A 27,953-nucleotide genomic window follows, 5' to 3' on the forward strand; every position below is an offset into this window, starting at 1 on the left:
TATATAGGCACACAAAAGATAAGGAGGGCAGAGAGTGATCATCCATTAAATCCCAATGAAAACCAATCTACTAAATTCTGAGATACATTTTCCTGTCCTGGCTAAGTTCCAGACCGAAAATAAGTGGACAACATAAAATAATGCTACAGAACTACAGTGAGGATTCCTACATATATAAGAACATTAAAAAAAAGGAGTCTTATACTGTGTTCAGGGGCAACCCTGTCCCTCACCCAGAAATTAGGTTGCAGCTGAAGTAGCTGCTATTCCCTTGAGAATATGGATCTGTTCTAGACAGAATAAGAACAAACTGGAAATAACAGTGTTAATATACAGATACCTCTTGTTTCCAGACCGACTATAAACAATTCAAAGGCAGAAACTCTGTGCTCTACTTCTTTTGATTCTCTCACATGCATAGCAGTTATAAACACATGGTAGGTGTGTAAATATTTATTAAATGGATGAGGTCAGCACAGTAGAAAAAAATGAGAAAGTTAAAACACCACAGAATCATGGGATTTTAGAGCTAGGAAGGTCCTTGGAGATTTTGCTTCAAGTACCTTTAGTATAATTGAACAAACTGAGGCATAAAAATTAACCAGCTTGCCTGTCTAACATACCATATGTCTTACTTATTTATTCTCTCTCTTTCCACAAGATTGTAAGTTCCCTGAGGGTACAGATTTTTCTGTTTTATTCACTGCTGCATAGCCAGCACCTAGAACAGTACCTGGCAGATAGTATATGGTGAATATCTGTTAAATGAATGATTATTTATTTATTTGGGATAAAGTCTCATTCTGTCACCCAGGCTGGAGTGCAGTGGTGCAATTATAGCTCATTGCAGCCTCAAACTCCTGGGCCAAGCAATTCTACCTTACCTCCCATAAAATGCTGGGATTACAGGCATGAACCACCTGTAATCCAACCAGGAATAATTTTTAAAATGCAACTGATACCATTATCGAGTACCATGGGACGGTCAGAAGTAAAAGAATAAACGTAAACATAGAAACACAAATACATTATTTAAATTTAGTGTTGAATGAAAACAGTAAGAAGCAGAAAGGAATCTACAGCAAAATAGCATTTATATAAACTTAAAACATATATATTAAAGTTAGCATGATAGTTTTCAAAGACATTCAGGATGATATATTAGACATATTCAAATGGACAACTGTGAGGGAAAGGGAATTGGAGTGAAGACGAGAGATAAAGGAGAATAAAATAAAGCAGGGCTTCATACAGGTTAGTCACAAAAGGGTACCATGAAATGAAAAATATGATGAAATCAGTTCTCCGTATCTGAGGTGCTCTTACCCCACTTCCTTCCAGAGAGAAATATGTAACCACTGGTTTCAGCAAAACTCAAATCAGTGTGGAGTGTAGTGGCACGATCATGGCTCACCTCAAGTGATCCTCCCACCTCAGCCTCCTAAGTAGCTTGGGACTATAGGCGCACACCACCACGTCTGGCTAATTTTTCTTTTTCTTTTTTTTTGGGTAGAGATGCGGTTTTGCCATGTTGCCCAGGCTGGTCTCGAACTCCTGGTCTTGAACTCCTGGGCTCAAGTGATCTGCCCGTGCCGGCATCCCAAAGTGTTGGGATAACAAGCATGAGCTACTGCACCTAGCCTGTTTTTTGTTTTGTTTTGTTTTGTTACTTTTTAAAGTATAACACACATATAGAAAATGTACAACTCCAGGAATTATCACAAAATAAACACATCATCCATTACAAACACCTCACAGGTCGAAAAATAGTACATTAACAGTAACAGGAAACCCCCTCCAACCTTCCCAAAGAGAACCACTATCTTGAATGCTAACAGTAGATTAGTTTTTTTCTATTTCTGAACTTTTACATAAATGGAACATGGAAGGACATATAAAGTGTGCATTATTTTGGTCTAGCTTTTTTCATTCTACAATGTTTTTTGAGATTTGGCCATACTCATATATAGTAGTTTGTTCATTTTCATTTCTGTATAGTTTTTCATTTTAAGAATACACAATTTTGCCAGGCGCGGTGGCTCATGCCTGTAATCCTAGCACTTTGGGAGGCCGAGGCAGGTGGATTACCTGAGGTTAGGAGTTCAGGACCAGCCTGGCCAACATGGTGAAACCCCATCTCTACTAAAAAATACAAAAAAAAAAAAAAAATAGCCGGACGTGGTGGTGGGCGCCTGTAATCCCAGCTACTTGGGTGGCTGAGACAGGAGAATTGCTTGAACCCTGGAGGCAGAGGTTGCAGTGAGCCGAGATCGCACCATTGCACTCTAGCCTGGGCAACAAGAGCAAAACTCTGTCTCAAAAAAAAAAAAAAAAAAACAAAACCACAATTTTATGTATCCATTCTATTGTTAATTGACATTTGGCTGGTTTCCAATGTGAGACTGTTATAAACGATTACAAAGTTGGATATAAACTATTATGAGTTTTGATGCATATAAAAATGCATAGATTTTTAAAAAATAGCTAAGAATGAAATTCCTAGCATATAAGGTATACACACACACACACACACACACACACACACACACACACACCATGGTAGGTAATGCCAAACTGTTTTCCAAAGTTGTTATAGTAAGACCTTATATTTGGTGAGTAAGATGGCTTAGAAATAAATAAAAACCTTTTTTCCTCCACAAACATAAACATTCCTCTGAGCTCTCTAAAATACTGATTTGTTGTTCCTGTTTTAATTCATTGCTGAATACAACTATATGAAAACTATAAAATGTAGTAAGGTATAGCAGCTACATGCTCTGAAATCACTTCAGCCCAATTAAAATCCTAGTTCTATCCAGCATTAGATTATCAGATATGCTAGCTCGCGGCTTGGGTATTTCAAAATAAGGGACCAAAAAAAGTATAAATTCAATTCAAATAATTTGATGTAAATCACTTAATGAGGTACTCGTCATTTTAAAAAACCAGAAATTTGCTGAGTTTGCTTATCTTTTGTTTATTTTATGGTTTGGTATTGATTTTTATTTTCTTTTTTTTTTTTTCATTTTAGCAGTTTTATTCAACAGATGCCATAAATTAACTACATTCAGAAAAAAAATTTAAACAAAGCACTAAGCCACCCTATCTAGCATTCTCTCACTCACAAAGAAGTACCAAAGATATGTTTATGTTCCATTAACCGAGTATGAAGCAAATTCATTAAAATATTACAACTGCTAAACACAGAAGACTAGAAATCAAATAGTTTCATCTCCAGTATACAGGCACCAAAAACTTCAATTTCCAGCTGTTTTTTTTTTTCTAATTCATCATATGGAATTACTTACAAGGAGCTTATTCCTATAGGATTAATTCAATTACTCAATGGTAAATAGATTTTAGCTCGGAATTTTTAAAGGATGACTTGCTTTAAGTTACTATTCTACCTGCTGCTCTATTTCTGCTCACACTTGCATGTGGCCAAACAGATCATGCTCTGATCAGATAAGTATACTGTAATCTACTTATATGTTTAGGAATTGGCATAGGGTTAAAAGGCACAAAGCTGTATTTTAGTACTCATTTTTCTTATTACTTATTTGTAGAAGAACTTCTTTGGATCCTGCTTAAATGATCACCAAGAAACTGCAGATTTCTATGGGGGAAAATGTGAATCCTCTTCATAAATTTTAGCAGCCCTTCAAGGACATACACATCAAAATTTGGTGGCCTTTAAAGTATTGGAATTGTAAATGACATAACTGCACTTTACTGTTTAAACTAAAACCCTTTTAGTTTAATATTTATAGCCATTTCCTCATATTTTCTTTAAAATCTATCAGTATAGCATTTCATTTCTATGCATGTATATGTATAGTAATTCATAAAAGTAAATAGCAAAATGATATTCTGTATCAGTTCATTTATCTCAATATATATTTTGGAATATAATGGCAATATTAAAAATATCAATTCCCTCTAAGCTGATAATACTATAAGATTTTACACAAAGTTAAAGTTTTTGTTTTTTCTTGTTGAAAAAGTTTCATTGTTTAAAGTCCACATATTTGACACCTTGATAAGGAAAATGTAGATGTGTCATGTAACATTTATTCCATCAATTTAAACTGAAGTGTCTCATGGAGCAAAACACTAAAAGAATTTAAATAAAAAAGCAGTAACCTGTATGTACACAAAATGATCATTCCATAAATATTTACATGACAAGGGAAAAAATGGAGAATCACTAAAACCGGAAATTGCTACAGGTGTGATAATTCTTTCTCAAGACATTTTAGTTAGGAATCATGTAAGCTTTTAAAATGAAAATAATTGTAGAAGCATAACTAAAATATGCCATTTTAGTTTTCAGTTACTATTTAAAGGAGCCAGTAGGTCAAAAACAGTCCAAGATTTCAGGAACCAACTATTCAGTTTAGTTTTCAGTATCAGATCTTTTCCTTCATCTCTCGTGATGAAACTAAACTTACTTACAGAAAAAATAAAGAGTATGCTAAAAGGTATAAATAAAAATTCCAGTTCATCCTCCTTTATAAAGACCAGTAAGCCGCTCTAATTCTTTACAGTTGTCCACGCTCAAGGCATCTGCCTTCCTTCGGAGTTGATCATCATGGTATACTTTAGCTGCATACTGCATATCTGTTTTTTGTTGTCTTTCTTTCCAGCAGTTATTTCGAATATTAGTCACATAATCTTCCTCCACACTCTTTTCTGCCTTTTGTAATAACATTCCTTTATATTCATTTTTAAAGTCCTTGCTGACATAATAAACAACACTCAAGTTTTCTGTCTGCATTTTAATAGTTTGCCCTGTTCCAGATCTGGGATATAAGGAATAAGGAGAATTAGAGACCATCAACTGGCTTAATAATGACACAAAGATCAATACAATTATGGGCATCAGCTGGATAAACACAGAAAAACCTCCATCTCCTCTTTCCTCTTTTCTTTCGTGTCCGCTATGTCAATGCTGATGTTGTTGGCTATAACCAGCTCTTCCATTTGAAAAAAAATGTACACTACCTGAAGGAAATCTACCCCCAAAAAATATATTAAACAAGTCTTCTGGAGTTATATCAGCTTCACAAGCTCTATGGAAATTAAATCTGCCGTTGTTTTGGTGGTTACATGCTTGTTCTTCATTGCCCGTTAGGTCATACTGTTTTCGCTTTTCTGGATTACTTAAAACAGCATAAGCATTCCCAATCTTTTTAAAAGCATCTGTTGCTCCAGGTGCATGGTTTTTGTCTGGATGAAACTTCAAAGCAAACTTTCTATAAGCTTTTTTCAAATCTTCATCACCAGCATCTTTCGTAACTCCAAGTACTTCATAGTAATTTTTACATTTGTTCATGCGCAGGCCGAGGGCAGTGGGTAGAGCTTCTCAGCCTTCTGCAGGAAGCGCTGGGCCTTCTCGCGGTTGCCGGCATTCAGGGCCTCCCGGCAATGTCGACACATTTCTCAGCCTTATTCCTGTTCCCCTCCATAGCTTGCTCCTTTGATTTTATTTTCAATTACATTAGCAACACCATTATCACTTCAATGTTTGGTGACTTAAAGGTCTAGAGACAGGAAATCATGACTCTGATTCTCTCATTCACTCATCTGACAAATATTTATTGAATATTGAAATGGACATGTATCAGTTTTATTTTTGACCATGTAGCATTTGAACTCCCTTTCTATGTTTAGAAAATCTGCCACTGTATGTATCTTATAAAAAAGGCTGGATGTCCGAACCAATCATGAAAGTGGAAAAAGACCAGATATTTGGCCAGGCACGGTGGCTCACACGTGTAATCCCAGCACTTTGAGAGGCCAAGGCAGGCAGATCATGAGGTCAGGAGTTTGAGACCAGCCTGACCAATATGGTGAAACCGTCTCTACTAAAAATACAAAAATTAGCTGGGCATGGTGGCACCCACCTGTAATCCCAGCTACTCAGGAGGCTGAGGCAGGAGAATCGCTTGAACCTTGGGAGGCGGAGGTTGCAGTGAGCCGAGATCGCACCACTGCACTCCAGCCTGGGCGACAGAATGAGACTCCGTCTCAAAAAAAAAAAGAAAAAAGATCTGATATTTGCTCTTCCTATTTAGAGACCAAGCACATAGATTGGTCAATTATATGCACTCATGCAGAATTTGAATCTAGGGCTAAAGTAGCAAAAACAGTTTAAGATTCATTCTCAGGGCTGTTTCCACCATGTGAGGATACACGAAGTCAGCAGTCTGCCACCCAAAAGCGGACCCTCACCAGAACCTGACCTTGCTGGCATCCTGATCTCAGACCTCCAGCCTTGAGAACCATGGGAAATCAATTTCTATTGTTTCTAAGCAAAAAAAAAAAAAAAAAAAAATCATTCTTAGAACAGTGATATACAGCACCCAGTGGCAATGCTCCAGCAATGGCATCCAGTGGCATCAACGGTGTGTTCAACAGGAAAAGGATATGGCATAACTTTGGCTATGGTCTAGCCCTGAGGTTTGTTTCATATTTGTTCTTTGAGTCTGGTTCTCTAGTCTTCTAGTCATTTCTGTAAGCCAACCAATATGCTTCCAATAAATTCCTTTTCTTTTGGTTCAGCTAACCAGAATTAATTTCTGTAATTTGCAACCAAGAATCCTAAAATGGTACCTCTACCATGTGCCAGGGTCTGAAGAACCAGGCACTAAAACACAAAGGCAAATGAGACGTGACCCTGCCTCACAGGGGTTTAATAGAGAAGGCAGACAAGGAAACAAGCAATATAATACGTGATAAGTCTATAACAGGAGTAATCACAGGAAGCACAAGAAGGACACACAGCTTAGGCTTGAGGAGTCAAAAAAGAAAGACACCATCTAAATTTTGAAATATCAGTAGGTGATAGAGGAGAGATGGAAGGGGATTCCACATGAAAGTAGGAACAAGCACAATGGATATCACCTTTTCTTTACTCATCATTTCCTTCCTGGACAGTATCAAAAGTATATTTGAATATACCTCAATAAAGTTAGAGGGAAACATATTTGAAAGATAAAAGTGACAAAAGGAAGACTGGTCACTTTTGTTGCTTTTATCACAAACCTCATGCTTCAAACATACACACACCACCGCTGCTGCCTCCACAAATCTGGCCAAAACTACTTTCCTTCTCTCCTTCTCATCTCAGTCACTTCTCAGAACAGTCAACCTGGGCTTTTTAGGGGTTTTTTTGTTTGTTTGTTTTTGGTTGGTTGATTATTTTTAATGGGGTGGAGGAGGAATCATGAATCAGTGGATAAAGGAATTGAAAAGAGAAGCCAAGGTGTTAATCAACTGTCATCAGGGTAGTGAAGCACAAGGCATTCTGCCAACTGCCTACACTGGTTTTGCTCAACAGTAGGTACAATTTTATGAAAAAAATACTGATATAAAATGTTTTATTGGCTGGGCGTGGTGGCTTATGCCTGTAATCCCAGCACTTTGGAGGCTGAGGCTGGCGGATCACTTGAGGTCAGGAGTTCGAGATCAGCTTGGCCAACATGGTGAAACCCTGTCTCTACTAAAAATAAAAAAATTGGCCAGACACAGTGGCTCATGCCTGTAATCCCAGCACTTTGGGAGGTCAAGGAGGGTGGCTCACCTGAGGTCGGGAGTTTGAGACCAGCCTGACCAACATGGAGAAACCCAGTCTCTACTACAAATACAAAATTAGCCAGGTGTGGTGGCGCATGCCTATAATCTCAGCTACTCAGAAGGCTGAGGCAGGAGACTAGCTTGAACCCGGGAGGTGGAGGTTGCGGTGAGCCCAGATTGAGCCACTGCACTCCAGCCTGGACAACAAGAGCGAAACTCCATCTCAAAAAAATTAAAATAAAAAATAAAAAAATTAGCCAGGCATGGTGGTGTGCACCTGTAATCCCGGCTACTTGGGAGGCTGAGGCAGGAGAATCGTTTGAACCTGGAAGGCAGAGGTTGCTGAGTGAGCTGAGATCATGCCACTGCACTCCAGCCTGGGCAACAAAGTGAGACCCTGTCTCAAAAAAATAAAATAAAAATAAAAATAAGATGTTTTATAAAATAACATATATATGCTATTTTCTCTAAAATTATAAAATTTCAGAATGACATTGATTTTAGAGATTATGTTTTAAAATTACATTAGGCTGATACAATGTATTATTTTTACTTTTTAAAAAAAAATTTATGGATACCTAATAGTTTTACATATGTCTACTTTTTTTTTTTTTTTTTTTTTTAAGAGACAAGGTTTCACTCTGTTACCCAGGCTGGAATGCAGTGGCACAATTATAGCTCACCTTAACTTTGAACTCCTTGGCTCAAGCAATCCTCCTGCCTCAGCCTCCCAAGTAGCCACCACACACAGCCCATATGTTTACTTTAATAAAAAATATGCACTTCATAAGCTTTATAAGCTCTACCATTTTCAGTCATCCACTGCATGAAGGTCCGGGCTTATACAGGAAAAACTACCATAAAAGTAAACTAACAAACCAACCACTATTAGAAAAATTTGAGACCCCATCTCTACAAAAAAATTTTTTTAATTAGCTGGGCATGATTGCTCATGCCTGTGGTCCCAGCTACTCAGGAGGCTGAGGTGGGAGGTTTGCTTGAGCCCAGGAGGTCAAGGCTATAGTGAGCTATGATCACACCACTGCACTCCAGCCTGGGGGACAGAGCGACACCCTGCCTCAAAAAGAAAAGAGGCCAGGCACGGTGGCTCACGCCTGTAATCCCAGCACTTTGGGAGGCTGAGGCAGGCAGATCACCTGAGGTCAGGAGTTCGAGACCAGCCTGGCCAACATAGGGAAACCCTGTCTCTACTAAAAATACAAAAATTAGCCGGGTGTGGTGATGCATGCCTGTAATCCCAGCTACTTGGGAGGCTGAGGCAGGAGAATCACTCGAACCTGGGAGGTGAAGGTTGCAGTGAGCCAAGATCACGCCACTGCACTCCAGCCTGGGTGACAGTGCAAGACTCCTCAAAAAAAAAAAAAAAAATGCAATAAAGGAATCTGAAAGCAAATGATCAGTGACATCTCATTCCCAATTCCCAAAATGACATCAAAATTATATAACAAAAAGTGATTTGAGTATTCTACAATGTACAACTGCCTCTTGAAAAAAGCAATCATTACTACCACGGAAGGACAGGTATGAAAAAAAGTTTTAGTTTAAGTTTCATTAAGTTAAATGGGGTAAAAATTCACTTCATTCATACTGAACCATTTACAGTTTCCCCCTTTACACAACTCCATGCCACCTTTGCAAATTCAGTTCCTCCTATCAGAATGTCTCTATACCAATGGTCAACTGCTATGTAATATTGGAGACCTGCTCTTCGAAGCCTTCCTTACTGTTTTCTCCATGAGAGACTGTCATTCTCTTTTCGTATGCTTCTAGAGTATCTTGTACATATCTCTACTATGATTATCCCATTAATACTCTAATTATTTCTTTGAACATCTTTTCTTCTTAACTAGATTATGCATTGAGAGTAAGCAATGTTACACCCCCATCTCTGTAAATATCTGTTTTAGCACACTCTCTGGCAGAGAGAAGGAAGTCAATAAATGTTTGCTAAAGAATGATGTGATGTATTAATGGTATTAATATTAGGTTAAAGAAGGTATATATCATCATACACATATGCTCATAAAATAATATGACTCAAACTTCCAATTCTGTATGCAGAAGCTAATCACCTCCATTGTTTTTTACTTAAAAAAGGGAGACATTTTTAGTCTTCATAATAATCATGTATAGATTGCGGATGAAATAATTTAAGTTTCCTACTATATATAAAGCCACTGAGCAGTAACTTTTTTATTTCATAAAAATCATAATTTTTTTAATCATTAAGTATCCCTTTGTATCCACCACCTTTTAGAAAGTCTATTTACCTACACACCTATCCTCTGAGAATTGTATGCCCTGTATGTATCATTCCCCTTCCATAAAAATCGGGCCTGAAAGCCATGTTTTATGAACCTTTGGCTTCATCGGCCACAGCTGATTAGACCAGACAGAGATACCTGCCTCAGACTCAATTTTCTCCCAGAGGTTCAGAATGAAATCACAGAACCATGAGCGAATATATGAATTTAAGAGTTAGAAGACATGTCCATCCATGTGCAGTGGTGAAAGACAACATGCAAAGTAAGAAAAATGAAGTGGAAAAGCAGGAAGACTCAGAGAAATCATGCTACCCCAGGGTAGTAAGAAAATAGCTGCATGGGGCTGGGCATGGTGGCCCGTAATCCCAGCACATTGGAAGGCTGAGGCGGGAGGATCACTTGAGGCCAGGAGTTCGAGGCCAGCCTGGACAACACGGTGAAACCCCATTTCTACTAAAAATACAAAAATGAGCCAGCCATGGTGGCATGTGCCTGTAATCCCAGCTACTCAGGAGGCTGAGGCAGGAGAATCACTTGAACCCAGGAAGCGGAGGTTGCAGTGAGCCGAGATAGCACCATTGCACTCCAGCCTGGGCGACAGAGTAAGACTCTGTCTCAAAAAAAAGAAATAAAAAAAGAAAATAGCTGTCTGGGTTATAAATTTCCAGTCCCTGGTTTCCCTTCCCCTTCATGAGTCTTGGCTGTATGTACTTCTATCATCGGGTACTGTGAAAACTCCAGCATCTTTGCCTAATGGGAACTAATTTCCCTTTTTTGGGTAAGCCAAGTTACATTTTTTAAATTACAAACAATTTTTTTTTTTAAGACAGAGTCTTACTCTGTTGACCAGGCTGGGGTGGAGTGCCACGATCTCAGCTCACTGCAACCTCTACCTCCCAGGTTCAAGCGATTCTCCAGCCTCAGCCTCCCAAGTAGCTGGGATCACAGGCATGCACCACCACGCCTGGCTAATTTTTGTGTTTTTAGTACAGATGGGGTTTCGTCATGTTAGCCAGGCTGGTCTCGAACTGCTGATCTCAAGTGACCTGCCTGCCTTGGCCTCCCAAAGTACTAGCATTAGGGGTGTGAGCCACTACACCGGGCCACAAACAAAAAAATTGATTAAACAAACCTCAAAAAAGAAAAGCAAAATATCAGTTAATCAAGAAAGCGAAAAAAAAGTTTTGTTTAAAAAAATGGCTGTTAGGCTGGGCACAGTGGCTCACACCGGTAATCCCAACACTTTGGGAGGCCAAAGTGGGTAGATCACGAGGTCAGGAGTTCGAGACCAGCCTGGCCAATACAGTGAAACCCTGTCTCTACTAAAAATATAAAAAGTTAGCTGGGCATGGTGGGATGCACCTGTAGTCCCAGCACTGGAAGGCTGAGGCAGGAGAATCGCTTGAACCCGGAGGCGGAGGTTGCAATGAGCTGAATCAGGCTAATGCACTCCAGCCTGGGCGACAGAGGGAGACTCCGTATCAGAAAAAAAAGGCTGTTAAGCTGGTATCTTCAGATATTCCTCAGCACAATAAAATGAAAAATATTCACCAAACATAGCAGTTTCAAACAATATTCTATAAATCCAACTTCAGTGTAGTTATAAGTAAGTATGAAAAAAATTCTATTACAAAGTTCTGGTGTCCAGAAAAAATGAGATTAATAGGGAATTTCTTAGACTTTATCTGAACAAATTATTTTTTAAAGAAAAATAATATCAGTTACTACAATTTTGACCAAAAAGGGGGTGAGATTTTTCTTCTCTGGTGATAACAGCCAGTCTTATCTAACAAGCCAAAGTAACATTCTATAGTTTTCCCCACCCATCTACATCCATTTATCTTAAAAACATGACATTTCAGAGTCCTCAACTAAAATACTCAGTGGTAAAATACAGTGACTTAAAAAAAAAGCGTTCCCCAGTACCACAGTCATTACAGCTATACCTCAGAAATACTATATGTTAGGTTCCACATCACTACAACAAAACCAATATCACAATAAAGGAAGTCATACGAATTTTTTGGTTTCCTAGTGCATATAAAAAGTTATGTTGCAGGCCGGACGTAGTGGCTCACGCCTGTAATCCCAGCACTTTGAGAGGACGAGGCAGGCGGATCACGAGGTCAGGAGATCGAGACCATCCTAGCTAACAGTGAAACTCTGTCTCTACTAAAAATACAAAATTATCCGAGCATTGTGGCACGTGCCTGTAATCCCAGCTACTCAGGAGGCTGAGGCAGGAGAATCACTTGAACCCGGGAGGCAGAGGTTGCAGTGAGCTGAGATCTTGCCACTGCACTCCAGCCTGGGTGACAGAGCGAGACTCCGTATCAAAAAAAAAAAAAAAAAAAAAAAAGCTATGTTGCTTTCAGCTCAGAGGAGGCCAACGTGCAATTAAATACTGACTGCCATAAAAAGGATTTTAAGGCCCTACAAGGTGGTGCATGCCTATAGTTTCAGCTACTCAGAAGGCAGAGACAGTAAGACGGCTTGAGCCTAGGAATTTGAGGCCAACCTGGGGAATATGGCGAGACCACATGTCTAGAATAAATAAATAAAAATTAGAAGAAAAAAAAAAATTTTGTTAATCTCAAGATACAAATTCAAGAGAAGGAAAAAGGCCAGGCGCAGTGGCTCACACCTATAATCCCAGCACTTTGGGAGGCCAAGGCGGGTGGGTCATCTGGGATCAGGAGTTCAAGAACATCCTGGCCAACATGGTGAAACCCCGTCTCTACTAAAAATACAAAAATTAGCCAGGCATGGTGGTGCACACCTATAATTCCAGCTACTCGGGAGGCTGAGGCAGGAGAATCGCTTGAACCTGGGAGGCAGAGGTTGCAGTGAGCCGAGATTGCACCCCAGCCTGGGAGATAGAGTGAGACGCTGTCTCAAAAAAAAAAAAAGAGAGAAGGAAAAAAAAGCTGGTTTTTTGTTTGTTTGTTTGTTTGTTTTGTTTTTAAAGACAAGAAACTGTTGCTGAGGCTGGGGTGTGTGGCACAATCATAGCTCACTGCTGCCTCAAACTCCTGGGCTCAAGTGATCCTCCAACCTCAGCCTCTACAGGGGAACACTACCATGCCTGGCTAGGTGGTGTTTTTTGTTTGTTTTTGAGAAACAGTCTCACTCTGTCACCCAGGCCAGAGTGCAGTAGTGCGATCTCAGCTCACTGCAACCTCTGCCTCCTAGGTTCAAGCAATTCTTGTGCCTCAGTCTGCCAAGTAGCTGGGATTACAGGCATATACCACCATGCCCAGCTAATTTTTCTATTTTTAGTACAGATGGGGTTTTGCCATGTTGGCCAGGCTGGGATTACAGGCGTGAGCCACAATGTCTAGACTTTATTATTTTTTTTATTTTTGGAGAAATGGGGTCTAGTTATGTTGCCCAGGCCAGTCTCAAACTCCTGGGCTCAAGTGATCCTCCTGCTTGGCCTCCCAAAGCACTGGGATTACAGGCATGAGCCACCACACCTAGAAGGAAAAAAAAAAAAAAAGGTTAAGTAAAGATTTATTGTAACTGTTTACAATAATGGAAGAAGGCAGAGGTATCAATAATTTTTAATGACATATCGCGGGCTCAAGAGATCCGTCCGCCCTGGCCTCCCAAAGTGCTGGGATTACAGGTGTGCACCACCCCGCTAGGCCCATTCTGTGCTCTTGTTCAACCTTTCTCTATAACATGCTTTCATTTATGCCCGAATAAAAAAATATAGTCTTAGTACAGCTACCTCCCTCACACCTTAATCCAAAAGAGGAAAGGCTAGTTAAATGCTACAGTACAGATTAAATGAAGATTAAAAGTAAGTAAAGGGCATTCCTAGAGTTTAAACAGTGCTATTAATAAGAAAAGAATGCTGAATTTTAAATAAGCAACTAATTAAGTGGTACAATTAAGAAATACTAATCATCATCAACGCCAATTTCTAATTTGTGACAGGACACCAAATGTTGGACCTCCTAGAAAGACTAATGGTCAACTTGCCACGACATTTTCAAAAGCTAGGGTTGTGTCTTTCATTTTAAAACCCAGGATTAGTTGGTTTGTTCTTTCATTCACTAATTCATAGCCTAGTGGAGAAGATACATAAATGAAAATATTTAAGGGCAACAATAGTTATAATAGCTTACTTACTGAATATTTATTAGTCATAGGCATTGTTCTAAGTACTTTACTTGCACTAGCAAACTTAAGCTTCACAAACACCTTATGAAGGCATCATTAACCCCATTTACAGGGAAGAAAATGAGGTACACAGAGTTAACACAGTCAAACAGCAAAGTCAGGTTTCAATCCCAGGCAGTCTGGGTCTGGAGCCAACTACTTTATCCTGCTTTTCCAACACTATATAGTTCATTCCATAAATTCTTACTGAGTGCCATCTCTGGTCTGGGTGCTTGAGCTATAACATAGTTACCAACAGATTATTCCGGGAGGGACCCAATTATCCAGGTAAGAGTATGGATCTGAGAAGGCGTTCCAGAGAAAGTAATGCCCGGCTGAGTCCTCAAAGTTGTAAAGGAGTTAGGTAGGCAAAAAGAAAAAGGAAGGAGGAAACAAAGGCATTCCAGGCAGAAGGACTACATAAGCAATGGTCAACAATCCAGAAATAGTACGTATATTCAGCAAATCTTCAAAAAGTAGCTCTGTAGAGCTGGAGTGGAAAGTGGAAAGCAGAAATTACTAGAGTTAAGATTAGAGAACCAGGTAGAAGCCAAATCATGGAGAGTTTTAATGACATATTAAAACTTTATCATGTTGACAATGGGGAGTCAATAAAGAATTTTCAGGTTTATGTTTCAAACATACCATTCTGGCAATTCTGAGAAGGTGAATCTCAAGGAGATAAAACTGAAGACAGGAAAACTACGAAAAGGTAAGGAAATAGTTCCTAATAATGCAGAAGTTGGAACAAAGATGCTGGGGAAGTGACTGATTCAAAAAATATTTACGAGATAAATCCAGCAGAATTCAGTAAATAAATGGATATAAGGAATGAGAGAGAGAGAGAGAGGGAGATGGAAGAAATCATGAATGATTTCAAAGTTTCTTCCTTGGTTGATGAAGTCAACAGTAGTCCATGATGTCTTTGAAAGAAAAACTATAGATAGGTAAATAAAGTCCAGTTTGGACAAGAAGAGTTGAAGTGAAGACAATAAATAAAATAATCTAATCTGATGCTTTGGAAAGATACTGATGCTAGAAAAAATGTCCTGGGGAGTAATGGGTAGATACATGGTAACTGAAACTATAGGGATAACTGTAACTTAGAACAATGTGAAGGCTGAGAAGAGCAACTGGCCAACTCAGAAACACCACTGTTTATGGGACATGTCGGCAGAGAATACACAAAAGGGGATGGCATAGTGGAAGTCATGGGGCAGAGTTTCTTGAGAAAGTATTATTGTCACTGGTTACTTTACAAGAGCAAGTTTAGTGATATGAAAAAATAGAAATTAAACTACAGTGGGATAAAGAGTAAATAAGAGAAAAAGGATTTTAGGGCCTCACAAGCGCCCTTGTCATTGATACAGACAACTCTATCAATTTTCTCATCTGCAAAACTGAGATAGTAGGTGACTGTGAATACTAAACAATGTACTACACGGGACCTCACATATAGTAAGTGTTACAGGCCCTCATAGACTGTTTTCACCCTTGTTCACTACACCTAGCCACATCAGGTGCCTTTCTGCTCTCAAACATCCCAAGCCCCTTTGCATTGCAAGGCTTTGCACTTGATATTCCTCTTTCCTCACTCAGCTCTTCACATTTCTGGCTCCTTCTTGCTTGTCCAGTGTCAATCTCCAAAGAGACGGCTTCTCCAAGAAGTACTCCAAGGACCCTCTTTCGTTCATTCTCTCAGATCACCCTGTTTTACTTCCTTCATTACCCTTACTACTCTTCGAACTTTTCTTATTTATTTAAAGATAATATGCCAAAGTGAGTAAGAGTGCAGGCTCCACAATCAGACTGGTTGCAAACTGCAGCTTTGTCATTTACTAGCAATGTGACCTCGGACAAGTTGTTTAACATCTCTGTGTCTTAACTTCTTCATCTTTAAAATGGGCAAAATAACACACACACATACACACATACACACCCCCTGAAAACAAAAAAATAAAATAAAAATAAATGGGCAAAATAATTATTTACCTCATAGACTTCTTGGGGGAGTTAAATTAGCTAAAACATACAAAGTTACTACAAGAATACAAGTACATTTTAAGCTCTCAAATATTATTACATATTTGTTTAGTTGCAGTAATCTTAATGCTCTATCAAAGAGCATTTATCAATATGTACCACTAAAAATATCTGAAGCAATAAAAATTCTTAGTCCAAATGTAAAGACGTCAACTAACAACCAAATGAAGAAGTGCTATTCTGACTAAACCTCAGGAAATACTACTGATGGAAGGGATCTTTTTTTTTTTTTTGGTCACAAAAGTCAGGAGGAAAAAAAAAACACATCTGAAGCTAAAGATCTATAGTTGGGCAAGGGAAATTTTTTATAAGCTTTATATATAATTACCATGTAATTTAGATCAATTTATTAAAAATAAAATTAAAATACAGATGTCAGGGGGAAAGGTTTCAAGTTTTGGGAAACTTGAAACTGGAAACTCTAACAACAAAAAGAACTGTACATAAGCGCTGCTTTTGGTAAAGGCATTTCTCATGGAGATACAGGTTAACAATTCTAAAAGTGCTGTACATGGACGATGGGACTGAACAAATAAGTTAATGGATGTCAGATGGCGTGAGCCAGATTTCTCACTTTTGGAGACAGAGGTAATAGATAGCACAGTAAAGCTAGAATGAACTATATAGTACTGATAGTCAAAGACATCAGTATGAACTCAAGTTTACCTCAATATGGATACAGATAATAGTTATATATGTGTATACATACATATATTTTCCAGGTCTATACACTGAAAAGGCCTAGAAGTCATGATATTCCAACAGCAATGAGCACACTGAGTAACCAGATCTTGGTTTCTAACATGGTTCACCAAAAAATAGAACCAGGGATCCTTGGAAAAATGGCTGATTCTAGGGCTGGGGCAGGAAATATACAAGATGAGTCTGGAACTTCTTCTAGTGCCAGAAAGTAAGGAAGTACTCAAAAAACAAAACAATGGACTATGTCCTGTTGGTAGAACAATTTGAGCAACAAAATAAATAAAGTAGTATAGGATTATGACCCCAAGTATAAAATAAACATCTATGAGTCCACACATATATAAATAAATGATTGAATAAATATATAAACAGAGAAGAAAAAAAGACTATCCATAGCAGAAGAATTCCAAATAATTTTATAGACAGCTCCCCTTTAAGAAAACAGACCCACTGGGTGTGGTCTACACTTAATGACTTGTTTCCAAAAAGAAGAGTATGGGAAAACATTACAGTAGAGAAACCTGGCAAACACTAGCTCAACCTGGTGACTGAGGTTAACAATATCAGTGATAAGCCGTACTGATAGTATTTCTCCTTGATATGATGCAATGAGAGCGGCACTTTATCTCTGTGACTCTTCTCCCCCAAACCCATAATCCCAGTCTAACCATGAAGAAAACATCAGACAAACCCAAACTGAGGGACATTCTACAAAATCCCTGACCAATACTCCTCAAAACTATCAAAGTCATCAAAAACAAGGAAAGTCTGAAATGCCATCACAGCCCAGATAGGCTAAGGGAAGACGTCAACTAAATGTATTGTTGTATTCTGGATAGGATCCTGGAACCAAAAAAGAACCTTAGGTAAAAACTAACAAAATCCAAATAAATGAATTTTAGTTAGTAGTAATGTACCAGTATTGGTTCCTTAACGGTGACAAATTTAATATTGAAATGTCAGACGCTGGAAACATGACGAGACCCCCATTCCTTACAAAAAAAAATATAGGGGAAACTGGGTGCAAGGTATACCTTAACTCCCTGTAACTTTTCTGTAAATCTAAACATATTTTATAAGAAAATATTTATTCAAATTAAATAAAAATAATAAAAATATGGGGAAGTTATTGCCTTAACCAATCTGATTTTAGTCCTTTAAGTCATGTATAGTGGGTTGGACAAAAACAGAAATACAGGTAGTATTGTCCAAAATAATCTCAACATTGATGAACCATTTAGAATACTGTATGTGTAAGTGCCTATAAGTCATTTTTTTATGTACACATTTTGATTCCTTAATTGGTAAGCACTACAGGAGCAGAAAACCCTCCTCCAAGCAGGAGGCGGCCACTCAAATTTGGGACTAAAGCAAAACTGTGGTATTAATTATATTAATAAAAATTCCACCTGGGCCGGGCATGGTGTCTCATGCCTATAATCCCAGCACTTTGGGAGCCTGAGGCGGGCAGATCACTTTAGGTCAGGAGTTTAAGACCAGCCTGACCAAGATGGTGAAACCCCACCTATAACAAAAAATACAAAAATTAGCAAGGCATGGTGGTGTATGCCTGTAGTCCCAGCTACTTGGGAGGGCTGAACCACAAGAATTGCTTGAACCTTGGAGGCGGAGGTTGCAGTGAGCCACCGCTGCACTCCAGCCTGGGTGACAGAACGAGACTCTGTCTCAAAAAAAAAAAAAAAAAAAAAAATCCACGTGGCTTTTGTAGTGGTAAATATTTTTTTTGTTTCTAAATGAAAGCTGAAATACAAAGATCAGAAATTTATAAAGGCTGTGCATGGTGGCTCTCGATTATAATTCCAGCACTTTGGGGGGCCAAGGCAGGCACATAGTTTGAGACCAACCTGGGCAACATGGCAAAACCTAGTCTCTACAAGAAAAAAAAAAAATTAGCCAGGAATGGTGGCATGTGCCTGTAGTGCCAGCTACTCAGGAGGCTGTGGTAGGAGGATCATTTGAGCCCAAGGAGTTGAGGTTGCAGTGAGCCATGATCGCACCACCGCACTCCAACCTGGGTGACAGAGCAACATCCTGTCTCTAAAAAAAAAAAAAAAAAAAAAAAAAATTATTAAATTCTTTTTGTTGTTATATTGTTTTGTACATGAGACATTTTTATTTTTGAAAAGTTTTAAAAATAAAATTACCCAAAAATGTAGTATACACTCACATACTCATATATAAAGCATTAACATTTTTCATTTTTGCTTCAGATATATATTTAATAGAAAATAACTATGTATATAACAGTTATCACATTGAATTCTGAAACACTGAAACACTTCCTCATGGTCTCAGAAAAGGAGCATAACTAAACATACTTGGAGAAAGTATATTGGAAAGCTCACTATCAACAATATATACCATAGGACAAAATTACAGTAACTTGGGTCCATATTGGTCACTGTTCAAGAGATCTGGAAACTTCAAAAGCCAAATAAAAATAAGTTTTCCTAACATTTGTAACTATCCTGAAAATACCTAAAAACAAACAAAAAAACTTACAAATCAGTAAGAAATCAAAGAATTTGATAACACTAACTGCTGGCCAGGATATGAAAAAAACAGAAATTGTTTGCAATATCCTATAAATATCTTATAAAGGGAAAAATATTTATATCCTAGGACCCAGTAATTTGACAGTCAGGTATATGACCTGGAGAAACTATGGCACGTTGCTTCAGGAGCTACAAGAATATTCATGAGGCAATGTTTATAATTGATAAAAAATGAAAACAATTTAAATGCTCATCAATAGAGGAAATGATAAATTGTTTATATTCATTCACTGGAACACTATACAGCTGTGTAAATAAATGAACTAGACCTACAGTATCAACAAGGATTGAGGGCAGAAAAAAATAAAATGAAAAAAGCAAGCTTTAAAATCCATTATACCATGACACAATCATATTAATAGCTGCTTAAACTTACTAGAACAGACATGTTTTGTTTTTTTTTTTTTAGTGCCAGGCTCAGTTTTAACCACCTTATATAAATTAGCTCATTTAGGCCAGGCACAGTTGCTCATGCCTGTAATCCCAGCACTTTGGGAGGCCAAGGTGGTAGGATTGCTTGAGCCCAGGAGTTTGAGACCAGCCTGGGCAACATGATGAAACCCAGTCTCTAAAAAGAAAAAAAAAAATTAATAAAAATAAGTAAAACAAATAAATAAGCTCATTTAATTTTTACAACAATTGTATGAAGTGGACACCTCTATCATCCCTATGTGATAGATGAGGACACTGAGGCATGTAAAGGATTAAATAACTTACCTAAGGTCACAAAATTAAGTAGCAGAGTCAAGAGTCACACCAAGGGAGTATGATTTGAAATGTACTCCAATGTACATGTTCTTCAAAAGCACCCAAAGCAATGCCATGTCATTGCTCATATATATAGTTTATTAAAAGATAAACTAGAAGGATACAAATCAAATTCATTACAACAATTTCCTCTGGGAGGGGAGATGAAGGTGAAGAGGATAAAACTGGGGAGAACAAAAGGGACTTTAACATGATCTGTAATATTCAAGAAAAGTATAAAGTTCTACATTGCTCTTTTAGAATTCAATGTGATAACTACGATATAAATAGTTATTTTAAATTAAATATATATCTGAAGCAAAAATGAAATATGTTAACATTTTATATGTGGGTACGTGGGTGTATACATTTTTGCTATTTATTTTTAAAACTTTTCAAAAATAAAAATCTCTCATCTACAAAACAATATTACAATAAAATTAAGAAATTTAATAAAGTTCTGATCTTCATATTTCAGCTTTCATTTGAAAACAAAAACAGCTAAACTGTGTAAGCTTATGTATGTATATACACTTTTACATATGGAAAACACATTTTTACACAGATCAAGGGAGACAGGTTTTAACAAAGTATATCAGAAACAGTATCTCTCTTACTATACATTTTAATGACTCACTATTCTCAGTGAAAATAAAGTATAACACTAGCAGGAAAATTCCCTTGATATCTTTCTACCTCTTTCTTTTTTGTCTCCTCTCTCTTGTTTTCTACTTGTGATTTTTAACAGAAGGAAGCACAAAGAAGGAACTAAGAAAGTGTCACACATTTTAAAAATAATAACGGCCATAAATGAATATATACTCAGCCCTTCTAAATATAGGATTCCCGAACCTACAATCAAGTAATGTTTCAAAAATTTATTTGTAAATTTGTTATCTAGAACTCACAGCATACCTTCCCATGAAGAAAGTTACAAAAGGATATGAGCACCAGGAAAAAGATACTGCCTAAGGTGCCAGGCTATTGGCAGAGAAACAGGAAAAGCAGGGTACATAATATGTACTGATGGTCCAAAAAGCAAAATTCTGACCCAGGGTCTGAGGGCAGAAATCACTATTCATTTATTTACCTTTGTAATCTCAGTAACTAGCAAATTATCTGGCATCTCATAATCAAAGACCATTGCCTACTGACTGATGAAGTAATGGGGAAATGACTAAGCAGAGGAATCCATCAACAGGTGGCACTGTCAACACAGAACAGCTTTGGTGGAGGAAAGAAAAAGCTTGGAGAGAAGCAATGTTTAATGACACAAAAATCCACATATGTAAAACTATCACAAGGTTAGTGCTGGTTATTTATTTTTATTTTTTTTGAGACAGAGTCTCGCTCTGTCACCCAGGCTGGGGTGCAGTGGCGCTATCTTGGCTCACTGCAAGTTCCGCCTCCCAGGTTCACGCCATTCTCTTGCCTCAGCCTCCCGAGTAGCTGGGACTACAGGCGCCCGCCACCACGCCCGGCTAATTTTTTGTATTTTAGTAGAGACAGGGTTTCACCGTGTTAGCCAGGATGGTCTCGATCTCCTGACCTTGTGATCCGCCCGCCTCGGCCTCCCAAAGTGCTGGGATTACAGGCGTAAGCCACTGCGCCTGGCCAGTGCTGGTTAAGAGAACACCTTCATCTAAATTACAAGCTGTGTCTATTATTGTGTAATGCAAATAAGCATGATATTTTGGGTTAGTTTTGCTAACAATGAATCTTAAGATAGTTTTCCTACTGTAGCAATAGTTATTTGGGATTTTCAGTATTTTCTCCTATGACCCTTGAAAATATTTCAATGTCTTCTTTGTAATTATAAGAGTAATAACCGGCCAGGTGCGGTAATCTCAGCACTTTGGGAGGCCAACGCGGGCAGACTACTTGGGCTCACGAGTTCAAGACCAGTCTGGGCAACATGGCAAAACCCCATCTCAAAAAATACAAACATTAGCCAAGCACAGTGGTGCACACCTGTAGTCCCAGCTACTTAAGAGGCCAAGGTGGGAGGATGGCTTGAGCCCAGGAGGTGGAGGTTGCAGTGAGCTGAGATCACGCCACTGCACTCCAGCCTGGGTGATAGAGCCAGGCCTTGTCTCAAAAAAAAAAAAGTAATAATCATTCAGAACAGAGAAAAGAACAAAAACTAAAATAAAAATTACCCATAATCCTATCACCCAGGGATAACATCTCTTACTATTTTATATGTCTCCTGCAAATCTTTTTGCCATTTACACGTATGTTTCTTTATATTCTAATCTTTCTCTTAATATTATATTATACTTTCTTATGTCAGTACATTTTAAAAATGATTTTTAGAAGCTGTATCCACCATATAGATTATCATTAATTTCACCATTCCCATATTATAATGCATTTGACTATTAAAATTGTTCTACTCTTATAAAATGCTAAGTTTTAAAAAAACTTTTTGTTTTTTGAGACAGGGTCTTACTCTGTTGCCCAGGTTGGAGTGCAGTGGCACAATCATAACTCACTGCAGTCTCAAACTCCTGGGCTCAAGGGATCCTCCTGCCTTGGCCTCCCAAACGGCTGTAATAACAGGCGTGAGCCACCTCATAGGGCCTAATCACTTCTTAAAAGTACATTTCTACATTGGTCTTGTAGAATTCAAAGTGATAACTATGATATACAATAATAAAGTGTGGTGTGCTTGACTCCCTCCACGCCCAGCATCCTCTCACAAATTCTACTGAATAAACAATCAATCTAGGGTATTAGATTAAAAAAAATAAGAAGAAGAAAGGAAGAAAAATGTATCAGCTAATCTCAGTCACTCTTCTACCTGTGGTAGGAAAAAGGAAAAATCCCACAAAGATAAGTCTCTGACATCAGAGAAGGCAAGAATAACAAGTCAATTTTCCTGCTAGAGCAACTTTTGTTTTCCAACTAGAACAACGCACCATCAATTTAAGTAGGAATAGCACAAGATTTATTATATACCAAACACCTCTATCTGCATCAGTGCTTTAACTAGGTTTTTGTAGGACATAGAATGCTTTGAAAAATTCTGCAAACAACAAAATATAATGTAACTAATACCACTCAGTGGAAAACCAAGTTTTATAATAGCAGTTGTAAGAGTAATAACTGGCCGGGTGCGGTAGCTCACGCCTGTAATCTCAGCACTTTGGGAGGCCAAGGCGGGCAGATTGCTTGGGCTCACGAGTTCAAAACCAGTCTGGGCAACATGGCGAAACCCTGTCTCAAAAAATACAAAAATTAGCCAAGCACGGCGGTGCACGCCTGTAGTCCCAGCTACTTTTATTTTAAAATTCTATTAATCCCAGCTAATTTTATTTTACAATTCTGCCATAATTTTTTTAATGAATTAATAAATGTCATGTAGTCTCTTTTTCTAGACTCCCAATTATACTAAATACTATTCAAGTTACCAGAAATAGGACAACAGTTCCAGGAACGTGAGAATCAATAACTCTTTAAACCAGTAGTAATTCATGTGGAAAAGTTCAGAACAAATCAGCATCAACTTCCTGGCTCTCTTGCACAGACAAAAAATTCATATTGCTTCACCAATTTTCAAAAATGTAAATTTGTGTATATAAGTTTAAAACTTGGGCCAAAATTTATCTATATTTATTCCCAATTTGCGACTGGTATCAAGATCAATTAACTTTCTCAGCAAGTACATTGTTATAAAATTCCACAGTGATCCCAGAATGGAAGGGGCTTAAAAAATAATACAAAACAAAATTAAACTCCACAGTGAAGTAGGTCTATGTTTAATCATTCAGAAAAAGAAAATTATGTAACATATTATATATAATGATGATGATAACATATGCTATTCTGGACTCCTACTGAGAGCTGTGGTTCAAAGGGAAATCGTGAAAATGAAGTAAAAATTGCCGAAAATGTTTAATTCTGCCCAAAACAAAGTTTCCAAAAAAGAAGCCAAATATAATATTTTATTTTAAGTTCAAACAGGGTTCAAACAGCTCAGAAATTTTGTATACTTAAGTTTTCAGAAGTCGAATCCCAGAACCGCTATCAACATAAACTGAATAACTTGCTCAAGAGTCCTTACTTATTACCCAATCTTAGGTCCCCCAGAATACTTTTTAAAATAATCCCAAATGTACTACAATAGATTAGCGTAACCGGGGCTACACTGTTTACAGGTGTCTCCACCTCCTCCCCCAAGGAGAGAAGAGGTAGACTAGGGTAAACAGAAAATAGAATGAGACTATATACACACCAAATAACAGCTTGTAATCTTGTTAAGACTTCTTTTACATTCGGGCTATTCTTTTCATTAACGTATAATACATTGTAAAGAATAACATATTCACAGAGTAATACAATTTCTGCCCTCACGGGTCTCTAGCTGGCTGACACGCGTTTTCTCCTCAAATAAATACATGCCTGTTGACTGATGCCTGTCCTGCTGTTGCAAACAAGAAATAACTGTCCTATAAGACAAAAACCTCCCTCTACGGCTCTAGGCGTAACCATACGTTTGAATTAAAAGCACATTGGAACAACAACAAAAATGTTCCAGCACATCTGTCATTTAAAAGCACGATAATGAAAAGCTGTCGCTGCGACCCAATTTTAGGTCACAAGCTTTTTACTGTTTTTCCTGCCCCCCACCTCCAGAAAGCAATAAACTTCAAAAGGAATGGAGGTAACCAGGAACCGTTCCCTTCCCCCACCACACACCCCCCCAAAAAGACTAGAAAAAAACTGGCCAACTTGGACGCTGGCCGCGCTCACGCAGAACCCGTGCCCGCGGGCCGGGGAAGGCTGGACAGACCCTGGGAGGAAAAGTGGGCCTGCAGGCACCCCGGGTTCCCCCCCCGCCGCCTGTCTCAGATACGGAGCAGGTGGGATTCCGGGAAGCCACCTCCGACTTACGTAACGGGCTTGTCAAAATCCCAGATCCAGGACCTCCCCCTCCCCGCCCCCACTCCCAAATAACAACAGCTCCAGGCTAGCCTGGAATAGAAAATCTGGAATGAAAACACAGGAGCCCCCCACGCGTCCGACGCAGAGGCGCGGGTGCTACTCTCAGCACGGCCGCGCCATCCCGGGGCGGACCGAGCCGCGGAGCACCTCCCGGATCTCAGGAGCTCTCGGGCGGAGATCGCGGCCATCCGTGCCGCCTCCCCGAACCCGCCCGCCCCGCTCCCGCGCCCCCGGCTGTCACCTCTCCCGGCCGTGACAGCTCCACCTGCCACCGCTGCTCGGGTCGCCGCCCCCGCACTCACCTCCCAGCTGGCTCCCGTGCGAGCAGCGGGTCGAGCTCGGAGAGCGGCGCCGGATTCCCTCACGCGCGGTAGCGGGACACGAGGGGCTGAATGCCGCGGCGCTCTGAGCCCGCTTAGCTCATCCCCAGCACGGCGCTCCGCCCTTCGCGGCACCCCCGCCCGCCCAGGCCTGCCGTCTCAGTCAGACGGGACTCCCCCTCCCCTCGCGGCCGCCACTGCCTCCGCCTCTTTCTCCGACTCTAGCCTCCGCGGCCACCGCCACCGGCGCCATCTTGGCAATGACGGAAGGGGCGGGGGCGGGAATCACGCCCGCGAGCACCAATCGAAGGCCGGATCTGGCCCGAGTGGGAGGAGAGGGCCGGGTTGAGGGTCGTGGGGTCCTAGCGCCAAACTGACGATGGGGCGGAGAAGGTGGGCGGGACTAAGTCGCCTTAGCCCGTGACGTGCGGTGTAGCTGGGGAAACGCACCGTGGTTCCCCGTAGGGTCAGGAGATCCCAAGCCCCAGGCTGGCGTGGGCGAAGCGTACAATCCCTTCACCTTTCGTCACCCAGAGGCACAAGAATCCAGTTCGCGCCAACTGACCTGTTTCTTCCTTCCTCCCCGGCACTCTGGGAGTCCTGAGATTGCCTTGCTCGGTTCGTAGGTCTGAGCAGCTGGGGCTCCTCCACCAAGGGTGCTCAGATTCTCCAGGAAACTCCCTTAAGGGTTAGCAACCGCCGAGTAGGTTTCGGTCCCAAGATAGAAAGGTAAAGCGGGGAATTCAGGGGGTTTCTCCGAAAAGTACGTTGATGAAATACCTATTGTTGATTGACGGGGTGTCGATTACTTTGGATTAATTGGATACGGCCTGCTTAAACCCGACTGTGCCTCTCCACCATTGATGGCTGTTGACAGATGAGGTTAATAAAGTTTGATTACCCCCATGGGGTTGCTCGGGAGTTAAATTCTATAGTACCTGTGAACTACTTAGTGTAGTGGTTGAAAGTACTCAATAAATGTTAGACATTATTCCATGGACAAATGAAAGAAGAAACAGGACCCCCAAAATCCCTCTGCTTTAAAGTCAACTTTTCCTAAATTGCGTAGCCTTTTACTAACCAAGTTTACAACTTTATTTCCTACCTCTAGTTCTTTCATTGTATTCATTCATTCAGTCAACAGACATCGATACAGAGGGTGCACAGTGGTGAGGGAAACAGAAAACCTCTGCCTTCAGGAAACTGCAGTTTAGTGGGAGAAGAGGGACAATAAAAAAGTACTTCAGCACATTTTAAGGGGAAACATGCTATAAAGGTTATAAAAATAACTCTGAGGCCAGGCGCCTTTGCTCATGCCTGTAATCCCAACACTTAGGGAGGCCGAGGCAAGAGGGTCGCTTGAGCTCAGAAGTTCAAGGCTAGCCTGGCAAAATGGCGAGAACCCTGTCTCCACCAAAAATACAAAAAATTAGCCGGGTGTGGTGGCGTGCGCCTGTGGTCCCAGCTACTTGAGAGGCTGAGGTGGGAGGATCGCTTGAGCCCCAGAGCCGGAGGCAGCAGTGAGCCGAGATTGTGCCACTGCACTCTAGCCTGGGTGACAGAGCAAGATTTTGCTTTAAAACAAAACAAAACAAAACAATCGAGTTGCATACTTTAAATATATGTAGTCCTCTGTATGTCAATTAAAGCTGTAAAAAAAAACTTGTTTTTGACACAGAGTCTTGCTATGTTGCCCAGGCTGGAGTGCAGTGGCCTGATCACGGCTTACTACAGCCTCCCTCCCAGGCTCAATCGATCCTCCCACCTCAGCCTCTGGAGTAGCTGGGACTGCAGGTGCCCACCACCACACCCGGCAAATTTTTCTGTTTTTTGTAGAGACTGTCTCATTATGTTGCCTAAGGCCGGTCTTGAACTCCTGGGGTCAAGTGATCCACCCACCTCAGCCTCCCATAGTGCTGGGTTTACAGGCATGAGCCGTTGTGCCCTACCTTAAAAAGCTTTTTTTAAAGTCCAGTTGGGAACCCTCCCAATTCTTTACCCATTGGACACAGATTTAGCCTTTCATTAGTTTTAAGCGTTGCTAGACGTATCAGGTCAATTCCTCTTTAAGGAGTAGCTTGGCATATCAAAATATTCCACTAACAGCAAAAGCACTCTTTTAGTTGGTTATACATATATATGTGCATATATATATATACACAAATATTTTCATCTACAGAGTACCAATTAAAATGTTATAGATATATAGTTGCATGTAGCATACACAATGAGATTCTAAAACCTTTCAAAAGTTTAAAAGGCGTGAAGGTTTTTTTAATCAGAGAAAATAGCTTCTTAAAGAACAATATTAATAAACAGTAGAAAACCAATACGCAGCATTTGACTGTGTACCCAGGAAGTATCGTACCTCAGAGCCCCCCTTAACAGTCATATCAGGAGTCCTCTCAACACTCCAGGCATATGTGACTATAGTCACAGTTAAACCTAAACCCTAGATGTCATTTGGGCAAGGGATTCTAACAATGTAGACATGAGCCAGATAGAATTTTTTGGATAATAAATTTTGGCCCCATGCCATTTCTGAAATTGTCATATTTTATATGTGGAACTGTATCCGGCTATTTCTT

General features: G+C 39.7%; 1 protein-coding gene and 1 pseudogene across 3 annotated transcripts in view; both read right to left on the bottom strand.

Annotated features, from left to right (window-relative positions):
* DENND4A (DENN domain containing 4A) overlaps positions 1–25,645 on the bottom strand; it is a 137,426-nt gene extending 111,781 nt beyond the window's left edge. For all 3 annotated transcript variants that reach the window (XM_054450223.2, XM_054450222.2, XM_054450221.2), the window contains exon 1: positions 25,348–25,645. The gene's annotated coding sequence lies outside the window, so the exon portion shown is untranslated. The remainder of the gene's footprint in view (positions 1–25,347) is intronic.
* LOC129013676 (dnaJ homolog subfamily B member 14-like) lies at positions 4,105–5,853 on the bottom strand (annotated as a pseudogene).
* Positions 25,646–27,953: the final 2,308 nt, after the last annotated feature.

This window comes from Pongo pygmaeus, chromosome 16, assembly GCF_028885625.2.
Source record: "Pongo pygmaeus isolate AG05252 chromosome 16, NHGRI_mPonPyg2-v2.0_pri, whole genome shotgun sequence".
Lineage (NCBI taxonomy): Eukaryota > Metazoa > Chordata > Mammalia > Primates > Hominidae > Pongo > Pongo pygmaeus.